Genomic DNA, 10,196 nt, shown 5'->3' with positions numbered 1-10,196 from the left:
TCCCTTTCGCCTCCCTGCATTGTGCCTACATATGCAAATTAGCCTCCATCTTGTTGGCAGTTAATTTGCATATAGCCCTGATTAGCCAATGAAAACGGTATCGCCGTATGCCAATTACCATTTTTCTCTTTTATTAGTGTAGATTGCCCTTCCTCCTGCAGTAATCAGAGTCCACAGTCAATAACAAATCAAGTGAGGACAGATATATGTCTACAATGAAGAAAATACTAATGGGCAGAGATGCATCCACCTCAATTCTCCTAAAGCATTGCTTTGAACAAAATTGTACAAGGAAATTTACTTGCAGAAGAGGATGTTAATAACAATTTCCAGCTGTAGTAAATTGTGTTATTATTTCCAAGTATCAGCTCCCTTTTCTGTAAGAGAATTATACATCCCTTCTCTGCAGGCCTCTCTGTAGGCAGAACACAGCAGCAGCCCATTGGTTCTCAGAGAGGCCATCTGACCTGCTCTGGCCAATGGAAGATGAGAGGATGCCATAGGCACCACATCAGGCAGAAACATTAAATGCATTTCACAGGTTTATTTGGCCTCATGCTCTCCTCTTCTCAGAGGCTGTGTCTGTCAGCCTGGGTCCCAGAATGAGAAAGCCTGGTGCTCAAGGTAAGCCACCCACAGCTGAGTCGTGACAAACAGCGTTAAGCAGACCACATAGACCAGTAGATCCATGAACTAGCAACGTTTGATGTTGTAAGATGTGGAGGTTTTTGTGGTCACAGCAAGCGCTGACTTGTACGTCAACATCAATTGAACACTTGCTCTGAGTTGGCGCTGTCCTGAGCATCTGCATGTGTTCCCTCATTTAATCCTCACATCAGTCATGTAAGGCAGGGTTTCAGCACGGGTTTCCCATTATAAACATCAGAAAAGTACTCTCCGTGCAAAAGGAAGGCTTTTGCTTCCAGCCAAGACAGAACAACGAAATCTGGATGCTCCCTCCCACCTGAAAGAACTGAAACACCAGATGAAATGTATGAAACAGCGGTTCACAAGGTATTAGACCAGGGGTCCTCAAACTTTTTAAACAGGGGGCCAGTTCACTGTCCCTCAGACCGTTGGAGGGCCAGACTATAGTTTAAAAAAAAGCTATGAACAAATTCCTATGCACACTGCACATATCTTATTTTGAAGTAAAAAAACAAAACGGGAACAAATACAATATTTGTATTTGCATGTGGCCCACGGGCCATAGTTTGAGGACCCTGTAATAGGCAGGGAAGGACAGTTACCTCTAAGACAGTGGTTCTCAACCTTCCTAATGCCGCGACCCTTTCATACAGTTCCTCATGTTGTGGTGACCCCCCCAACCATAAAATTATTTTCGTTGCTACTTCATAACTGCAATTTTGCTACTGTTACGAATCATAATGTAAATATCTGATATGCAGGATGTATTTTCATTGTTACAAATTGAACATAAAGCATAGTGATTAATCACAAAAACAATATGTAATTATATATGTGTTTTCCGATGGTCTTAAGCGACCCCGGTGAAAGGGTCGTTCGACCCCCAAAGGGGTCACGACCCACAGGTTGAGAACCGCTGGTTTAAGAGATGGGAACAAACAGCTGACCCAGCTTATGCCTAGAGAATTTCCAGGCCGTGGCACCAAAAAAGGGGGAAGCCAGGCAGAGCTTGGTACTCTCCTGGATTTAGGAATATGGAGCTGAGAACAGAGGGGCCAAGGTGACAGAAATTTCTAGGAAAGAAAGAGGACCGTGGAGATTTGCAAAGGGGCACCCGAAGGATTCAGCTGAGTCAAGATCACGATGTGCATACGAGGAAACTATCCAAGGCCCAGGAAATAACTACCAAGAAGGCCAGAGGGAGCAATCCCTGGAGCTCCCTGAGAACAGGAAACAGTATCTATTCGCATCAGCCAGTTGGACGTCAATCAGGATACTCCGAAGGGCCTTGCTGCCCAGTGGGCAAAGATGAGCAGACATGCAAAGAAGCAGGCACCCACAATGCAAAGGGAGGAGAAAGATCAACCCATTGAAACTAACTCAGAAGTGACACAGATAATAGAATTAGCAGACAAAGGCATTTCAAAATTATTATGACTGTGTTGCATATGTTCAGGATACTAGAGGAAAGCTGCATATGCTAAATATAGACATGGGAGATATTAAAAAGGCCCTAGTTGAATTTCTGGAGACAAAAACTACAGTATCTGAGATGAAAGTACACTGTATGGGATTAACTGCCAATTAGATATAGCAGAGGAAGGGCTAGTGAAGTTGAAGACATAAAAATAGAAACTGTTGAAAATGAAGCCCAGAGATAAAACAGATGAAAAAAGTGAACAGAAGGACAGTGAGCTGCAGGACAGCTTTAGGTGGCCTATAGGTGTGTAATTGGAGTCTTTGAAGGAAATGGAGGGAGTAGAAAAAATATTTGAAGAAATAATGACGACAACAACAAAAATCCCCAGATGATGAAAACTATAAACCACAGATCTAAAAGGCTCAGCAAAACTCAAGCACAAGAAACATGACACACCCAGACACACCATAATCAAACGGATTGAAACGACTGATAAAGAAAAATGTTACAAGTAGCCTGGAGGGAGGAGGGAACACATTACCTACAGAATAACAAAGATGAGGATGACTGTGGATTTTTGTTGTCAGAAACAATTTAAGCTAAAAGACAAGCAGCAATACCTCTAAAGTGCTGAAATGGGGGGAAAAAATTCCATCAACCTAGAATTCTTTACCAAGAGAAAATATCTTTCAAAAATGAAGGCAAATATGATTTTTTCAGACATACAAAAGCTGAATAAATCAGCAGCAGCCTACTGCACCATAAGAAATGTTTCAAGGAAATCCGTCAGGCAGAAGGGAAATTATAGCGGATGGAATATGGATCTAGGAATGAGAAGTATTTGGAATGGTAACTATATGGGTAAATAGAATGACTTTTAAATTATTATTTAAACATCTTGAAAATATAATCAATGGTTTAGAGCAAAAATTAAAATGTATTAAGGGGTTTGTAACATATGTAAAATGCATGACAGGAGTGAAATGTGTGACAGCTATGCACAAAGGCCGAGAGGGGAGACATGACAAGTTCTTATACTCTATGTGAAACGGTATATTACTTACAGGTGGGCTGTGACTAGTGAAAGATATGTGCTATAAACCCCAATAACACAAACTAAAATAACACAACAATGACTTACAGCCAATAAACCAACAGAGGAAACAAAATGAACTTTTAAAAACTAATCAAAAGTAAGAGAAAAAGGGGGGGGGGAAGAACAAATACAAAACAAATAGCAAAAGTGTAGATTTAAAACCAACCATATCAATAATCGCATTCAATGTAATAGTTTAAATACCCCAATCAAAAGGCAGAGATTACCCAATCAGATAATAGAATCAAGTCACAACCATATGCTACCTACCTAGAAGAAACCCATTTTAAATATACTACTATAGGCTACATAGACTGTAGGCTACAAATAAAATGATGGGGAGGGATACATGAGGCTAACATTTTAAAATGAAGCTAGAGTGAATATAATAAAATCAAACAAAATAGATTTCAGAGAAGTGAATATTAGCAGGCACAGAGAAGGTCATTTCGTAAAGGGATGTAACTCAAAGGTGACTGTACTGAAAGCATGTGAAACAAAAACTGATTTCAACATCCTTCTCTTAATAAGTGACAGGACAGGTAGACAGAAAGTCAGTAGTGAACTTGACTGCCACAACTAATTTGACCTCATTGCTATTTCCAGAACACTCCACCCAGCAACAGCAAAATACACGTTCTTTTTAAATACACCCAAAACACTTACAGAGATCAATTATGTTCTTTTTAAAAACTACATATTTATTGATTTCAGAGAGGAAGGGAGAGGGAGAGAGAGATAGAAACATCAACGACGATAGAGAATCACTGATCAGCTGCCTCCTACACACCCCCTACTAGGAATCAAGCCCACAACAGGACATGTGCCTTGGCTGGGAATCAAACCGTGACTCCTGGTTCATAGGTCGATGCTCAACCAGAGAGCCACACTGGCCAGGTTAAGATCAACTATGTGTTGAGCCATAAAATAAATTTTAATAAATTTAAAACTTCATGTCACACAAAGAATATTCTCTGAGGACTATAGAATTAAATTAGAAATCAATACCAGAATGATGTCTGGAAAATCTTCAAATATTTAGAAACAAAATAACACAATTCTAAGTAACCTATGAGTCAAAGGAGAATTTGAAGTCACAAAGCATTTTGAGCTGAATGAAAATGGAAAGCAACATAGCAAAATTTGTGGGATGCAGCTAAAACAGCCCTTAGAAAGAAATCTATAGCACCAAACCGCCTATATTAGACAAGAAAAATGATCTCAAGTCAATTATCTTAGCTTTCACCTTAAGAGACTAGAAAAGGAAAAGCAAATGGATGCCAAAGTGAGCAGAAAAAAATAGCAAAGATCAGAGTACATATCATAAAATAGGAAAAAAAAAAGTCCAAAGAAATAAATAAAACCAAAAGGTGCTTCTTTGAGAAGGGCAATAAAATCGATAAACTGCTAACCAGACTGAACAGGCAAAAAGAAAGATAAAAAGGACCCAAATGACCAATATCAGAAATAAGAGGTGACAGACATCACTACAGATTCCACATATATGAAAAGGATAATAAGGAAATACTATGGACAGCCTAATGCTAATATATCCAATAATGAGATGAAATGGATAAATTTCTTAAAAGATATAAATTAACCATAGCTCATAAGAAAGAAACAGAGAGCCACATAGCTCTATATCTAGTAAAGAAGCTGAATTTCTATTTTAAAGAAATTCAAAGAAAATGCCAGGGCCAGATTACACCACTGGTGAACTCTGTGAAACATTGAAGGAGGAAATAGTACCAATTTTACACAAACTCTCCCACAAAATAGAAGAAAAAGGTACACTTCTTAACTAATTGTTTTTTTTTCTTTTTTTGTTAATCTTCACTGGAGGTTATTTTTTCCATTGATTTTTGGAGAGAGTGAAAGGAAAGGAGAAGGAGAGAGAGAGAGAAACTTCGATGTGAGAGAGATACATCCGTCAGTTGCCTGCAACCCAGGCAGGTGCCCTTGACTGGGAATTAAACCTGAGATCCTTCCTCTGAGGTTCCAACCATTGAGCACACTGGCCAGGGCTCTTAATTCATTCTTGAAGACTAGTGTTAGTTTGATACCAAACCCAGGCAAAGATATTACAAGAAAAGCACAGACCAATATCCCTTATGAATATTAGATGCATATGGAGTCCAATAAGGTATTAAAAGAATAAATATCATGACCAAGTGGGACTTATCCCAGAAATGCAAAGCTAGCTCCACATGGAAAACTCAATCAATGTAATTCACTGTATGAACAAAAAGAAAGGAAATCACAGAATGACTGGGAAGCCTGGAGAACCGGATCCAAAAAAGGGCAGGCAGGAACAATAAAAAGGGCAGCAGAACCACAGCTGGAATCACACCCCAAACCCAATCTGTGGAGGACAGATGCCACTCCCAGGTGGTCATTGGACACAGGGGTGGGCACCACTGCTAATATTGTCCCTGGGGTCTGAAGGTCGCTGTGGCCACCCTGCCTCCCAGCAGAATAAATTCACCATCCTTTTTTGAATGCTTGCTTCCAGTTTTCTTGCTTAATCCTTACCCTAGGATATTTTTTTTCCATTGATCTTTTTAGAGAGAATGGAAGGGATGGGGAGAGACAGAGAGAGAGAAACATTGATGCGAGAGAAACACAGAGACACATAACTGGTTGCCTCCTGCATGCCAACCGAGGCCCGGGATGGAGCCTTAAACTGAGGCCTGTGTCCTGGACATGAATTGAACCCACAACCCTTCAGTCCACAGGCCGACATTCTAACCACTGAGCAACCGGCTAGGGCTGCTTCCAGCTTTGAAGACCCAAGAGGAGGGTTCTGATTGGCTGAGCGGCCAGGAAGCCTGAAAAAGGGACCGTAACAGAAAGGGTGCCTAGTTTGTGCAGATGGGGACATAGTAAAACATTAAATAACTGACAGAATCATCGGGACTATGGAAAATGAGGTCCTGGACCGTGTTTTCAGGAACATATTTGTAACTCCACTGCAGATCTGGCCTGGCAGGGAGCTTCTGCTACAGCCGAGATCAGAAAAGAGCTGCCTCTACTTCCCCAGATGTACCAGCCAGAATGGACGGCCTAGGCCCCGCGTTTCCCCACGGCTCTCACTGCTTGAAACAGGCTGGCCTGTCTGCTCGGCAGAATCCAGATCACACTGCATCATCCAGTGGCAAGGGAGGCTGGGAAATGAAGGGGTGTTGGGTGTTTGATTTCACCAAAAGCAAAATGTGAAGAGGGTTTGCAGGAGATCTGAGAGCCAGGACCAAGTGCTGGGCTTTGTGCCCATCACTGGGAAGGGACTCTGCTTCCTACCCAGACTCGTGTGGTGGGGCGTTCCTCACGCCTAGGAAGGTGGTTTGTCTGCTCTAAGTCCAAAAGACAAATGTCACTAGAGAAAGGCACTTGGTTAGTTCCAATTTGCAGACCAGAAAGCTGAGCTCCCAGACATTTGATAACTGATGTAAGATCACCGCTTGTGGGACAAGCCCTTACAGACATCACCTCCTTTAATCCTCACAACTCCATGTGGTAGATATTATCACCCATCCTATATAATAAAAGCCTAATATGCAAATTGTCCCCTTGACCGGGAGTTTGACCGCTCGCTATGACGTGTGCTGACCACCCTGGGTTAGCGTGGAACATGGCAGGCATCAGCAACACGCTGTGACCTCTTGCCGGCTACCTGGGGGCGGGGGTGATGGGCATGGAGGTGCAGTGAGAATGCAGGGTGTTTGCTGAGCTCGCTCTCACTCCCCCTGCTATCCACCCCCAGGATACCAGGGTTCACGCACTGGGGAAGCCCCCGTGCTCAGGTGCTGGGCACCTGCAAGGAGCCTGCCCTGCACCCGTGCAGCATCTTCTGGTTGGGCTGGGCTGCAGCAACCGGGACTGCAGGGGCCTGTCAGGCTCCCCATGGGTTCGCGCAGGAGCCGGTCTACAAGGCCGGCTGAGAGAGAGCGCACTGCCTGCCCCGCTTCTGTGCAGCATCGCTGGGTGGCCCAGAGGCCCATGCTGCATCCTGGCCTGCGGCATCTGCTCACTGCATCTCCACATGGGGACTCGGGCACTGCTACTCAGGTGGAGGGGGGCGCACAGGGGCTCAGGGGCCCAAGTGCTACCCAGAGCCCAGAGGTCAGCTGGGACCTGACCTTCCATGCCAGACGCTCATGCTTTGATCACCAGCCAGGCCTAGGGACTGCACCTGTGCATGAATTTTGTGCACTGGACCTCTAGTCTATATATATATATATATATATATATGCCTAAGTGACTGTTCGACCATTTGACTGGTAGCTATGATGTGCACTGACCACCAAGGGGTAGATGCTTAACACACAGGCATGGAAACAGGGAACAGACTGATGAATCTCAGAGGGAAAAGGGGAGCGGGGAGGGTGAGAAGAGATTAATCAAAGATCTTATATGTATACTAGAGGCCTGGTGCATGGATTTGTGCACCGGTGGGGTCCCTTGGCCTGGCCTGCAGGGATCAGGCTGAAACCGGCAGTCTGACATGCCCCGAGGGGTCCTGGATTGCAAGAGGGCACAGGCCAGGCCGAGGGACCCTACCGGTACACAAATCCATGCACTGGGGCTCTAGTTTTATATAAGAGAAAAATGAAGATTATATAAATAAATTAAAAACCTAAAAATCTTGTGGTGTGACTCTGTCATGATCTGTCCCTCCCATCTCACCACCTCATCACCATGTAGCAAGGCATTTTATGACAATAGAAATCTCCAGACCTCTGGATGTAGGTATGTATGTTCTAGTGCATGTGTGCGTGAGTCCTTAATATCTTGTCCTGCACCAGGCTCAGTGTTCACTGAATGACTTTGGGTGTCTTGGTCACTGAGTCTCACCTGTCTTCTTTCTCACTGCAGACTAATTTAGGTGTATTCCAGAGATCCCTGGGCCCCACTAGCTCTAGTAATCTAAGAAGTAAAGGGCAGTAAGATGGGGAATGTTTAGAGTAGTTTCATTGCCCTGAAAATCTTCTGTGTCCCTCCCACTGCTCCCTCCCTCCCCCCATCCCGGGGAAGCCACTGATCTTTTTACTGTCTCCATAGTTTTGCCTTTTCCAGAATGTCATATACAGTATGTAGTCTTTTCAGAATAAGCATTTAGGTCCATGTCTTTTATGACTTGATAGCTCGTTTCTTTTTAGTGCTGAATAATATTCCATTGTTTGGATGTACCACAGTTTGTCCATTCACCTATTGGACATTTTGGTCGTGTCCAAGTCTTAACGATTGTGAATAAAGCTGCTATAAACATCCACGTGCAGGTTTTTGTGTAGGCATCAGTTTTCAACTCGTCTGGATAAATACCAAGGAGCCTGATTGCTGAATCATATGGTAAGAGTATTTTAGTTTGTAAGAAACTGCCAAACTGTCTTCCCACGTGGCTGTGCTAGTTTGCAAACCACCTGCAATGAGTGAGACTTCCTGTTCCTTCACATTGTTGCCAGCATTTGGTCCTGTCTGTGTTCTGGATTTTGGTCATTCTAATAGGTATGTAGTGGTTGCTCACTGTTGTTTTAATTTGCATTTCCCTGATGACATGTAATGTGGAGGAGTGAAACAGTTTTTAGCATTTCATTTTGGTGGGCTGACCCATGCTAGACAGTGAATCAACAATTCCACTCCTAAGAATAGACTTAAGAAAACATTAGCACAGATGCACTCGGGGAAATGTTCAAGAATCAAGAATGTTCATAGCAGAGCTGCCCACAATAGCCCCGAACTAAAATCAATCCAAACGCCCCTTGAGAGGAGCATGAAAAAATAAATTGCTGCCCTAACCGGTTTGGCCCAGTGGATAGAGCATTGGCCTGTGGACTGAAAAGTCCCAGGTTCGATTCCGGTCAAGGGCATGTACCTTGGTTGCAGGCACATCCCCAGTGGGAGGTGTGTAAGAGGCAGCTGATTGATGTTTCTAACTCTCTATCCCTCTCCCTTCCTCTCTATAAAAAATCAATAAAATATATTTTTTAAAAAATAAATAAATTGCTGACAAAGACGCTCTCCTTTCCCCAAATTTTAATCAGGCTCCTGTTTGAACAGACCTGTCTTTGCACTTCCCTCTCTCCTTCTAGAATCCAGTTTGAACAAAAATCCTGTCAGTTTAGTGAAAATCTACCAGCCTTCGGCATTTGATCACCCTCGATAGCTGAACAAATTCCTCACCCCTCACCCTGGCCTGCCTCTTACAAAAACCCTGTGAGGTCAGTTTAGCCAGAATCCTCCCTTACCCCCGATGTTTGCTCTGAGTAATTTTCTATCCACCGACCTTCACCCTGCTCCTTGGCTATAAATTCCCACTTGTCCTTGTTGTGTTCAACATGGGGCCTGACCTCTCCACTCAACTACAAAACCTCATTGTAGTAGCCCCCCTTGAACAGAGCTCTCCTTACCATCTTTAACATTCTGTTTGTCCACCTACTGAACTATTATAAGCCGTGACAATGAATGGGTTACAGTTACATGCACCAACATGGATGAGCCTTGTCAATTCCAAAAAGCAAGTACTAGAAAACAAGATGCACTGTAATGTGTTTCAATAAAGTTTAAAAACACACAAGCACAACTAAATAAAATAATGTTTAGGCATGTACATATGCCCAACTAAATGTATATATATATATTCCACCCAGGGCTAATATACATATTAAATAATACAAGGAAGTTATAAACCTTAACAACCAGGATAGCGGTTTTATGTGAAGGGAAGGCAAAAGATAGGCTAGGTAAGGAGATCATATGGAGATGTAGGTGCCTGGGGTTGGATGGTGGGTTCATGGGTATTTATTATATTATAAATAAATATATAAATAAATAAATAAGGGCCGTGCATAGGCTAATGATGACAAGTGTGTCATGAGCCAGGGACTATGATTAATCCAGTTTTCAGCATTCAATGTATTAAATTAGAAGGAAGGAAGAGAGAAAGAGGGAAATATGCCAGTAGAGCCCGCCTCTCTTCCTTCCTTCCAACCTCTGTCGTTCTTTCCTGCCCCTCTGCTGTGCCAGGAGCATCTGGAA

The sequence above is a fragment of the Myotis nattereri genome, assembly GCF_964212035.1.
Source record: "Myotis nattereri genome assembly, chromosome: 14".
In the NCBI taxonomy this organism is placed as follows: domain Eukaryota; kingdom Metazoa; phylum Chordata; class Mammalia; order Chiroptera; family Vespertilionidae; genus Myotis; species Myotis nattereri.
This window is presented reverse-complemented; position numbering follows the sequence as displayed.